This window comes from Microtus ochrogaster, chromosome 21 (assembly GCF_000317375.1).
Source record: "Microtus ochrogaster isolate Prairie Vole_2 chromosome 21, MicOch1.0, whole genome shotgun sequence".
Classification (NCBI taxonomy): domain Eukaryota; kingdom Metazoa; phylum Chordata; class Mammalia; order Rodentia; family Cricetidae; genus Microtus; species Microtus ochrogaster.
The window spans coordinates 2,097,045-2,098,701 of record NC_022022.1 but is presented as its reverse complement, the minus strand read 5'-3'; positions in this window follow the sequence as shown (position 1 = coordinate 2,098,701).

The window sequence follows — 1,657 nt, the reverse complement described above, 5'->3', positions numbered from 1 at the left end:
GCACCTTTAATCCCAGCACTCGGGAGAGGCGAGTGGATCTCTGTGAGTTCAAGGCCAGGCTGGTCTACAGAGTGGCTCCAGGACAAAGAATCAGCCCTCTCCTCCACCAGTCCAGGGCAGTAAACTCTGCTCATCAGACTTTGCCTTGCTTCTTTCCTACTGCGATCCCGTGTGATGACAGAAGCAAAATGAGGGAGGGAAGGCTGACTCTGGCTCACAGTTCAAGGTCCATCATGGTGGGGAAGCCAGAGACAGGGACTTGAAGCAGCTGGCCCTGTCAGGAAACAAAGAGGAATGAGTGCCTGCGGTCACCCAGTTCCTCCCTTCTCTCGTGTAGTCCAGGACCCCAGGCAGGGACTGGTGTCACACACAGTGAGCTGGTCTCATCATCCCAGCACAATCACAATAACCCCCATATATATTTCCTAGGTTATCATAGATTGTGCCAAGTGACAATCATCCCTGTCCATCATAGACGTCGACACAGGAGCCTCAGCTCAGCCCTCCAAGATATTAAGCAGTTTGTAAATGGAGGAGGACATTCCTGGGAGGTTTACCCCTTGTGTATGTATGTATTTCCGTATGTTCCAGGGATCCTTCTCCATCACTTCCTGTTGGGGGCTGCAGACCCTTAGACCCTTGACTTTCTCTGCCTGCCCCAGAACCCTTTGCCTGCCTGAGTGAACGGCTTGTTTTCCTGTGCCTGCAGCTGCTCTCAGCACGAGACCCTCATGGGTTCCTGATGGCAGGGGAGTGGTTTCTGGTGGGTTTACAGCTGAAAATCCCAAGAGCTGGGGTGTGGCTATCAGTTAAAGATCCGTATATAAGCTTCCCTGGAGCACAATAAAGTTGGCATTCTTGTTTCAAGGACGACCCTTGTCTCTGTCTGTGTGTGTATGTGTTTCAATCTCCAGCCCCTTGCCTGGCTCATGAACTGTCCAGTAGTCCGGGCGCTACAACTTTCTTTCTATTTAGAGCACTTTCAGCCAATCCTTTGGGGTATAACTGCTAGAGGTAGAGTCCCTGATTTTCCTAACTCCAAGAATCCTTTGATTTTTCTTTGGTTTTTGAAAACTGTTTTTGATGAATCCATGATTTTGCGGTGATGATGTTGGGTCCGGGAGGGTCACGCAAATGATGGAGGGACAGTTCACCGAGTCTGTTACATCAGGAGCAAACTTTATCCCAGAAAAAGAAAAAAAAAATCTCCACGGGACACACAAAACTTATCAGCTATAGCGGTGACCACAGCCAGAGATGGGCTTGCATGGCTGTGGCAATGGGTGGTTTCTGAACTCCCCTTTTTATAGCAAGGAGCAAGCATTAGGCGTGAACAAATGAATTCCTACAATCTCGAGGTAATACTCAGATACAAATTGCTTTCTGTACCACGTTCACTAACAGGGTTTTCAGTTAAACTGTGTTTGTATTTAGCCCATTGTTTCTCTCTGGCCGTAATGGCCTGGGGTGGGGAGTTATCTATAAAAGCTGACCCTCAGTTTGCCCAAATACCCAAAGTGTAATTGGATATTATTCATAAGTCAAAGCGGTGGGAATCTCTGTGGACCAAGGGCTAGAGCTCTTCAGGCCGCGGATGTGAGGAGGAGAACCGGGTCTGAGGTTCTCACTGCTGGAAGCGATCATCCCAGGAAAAGCT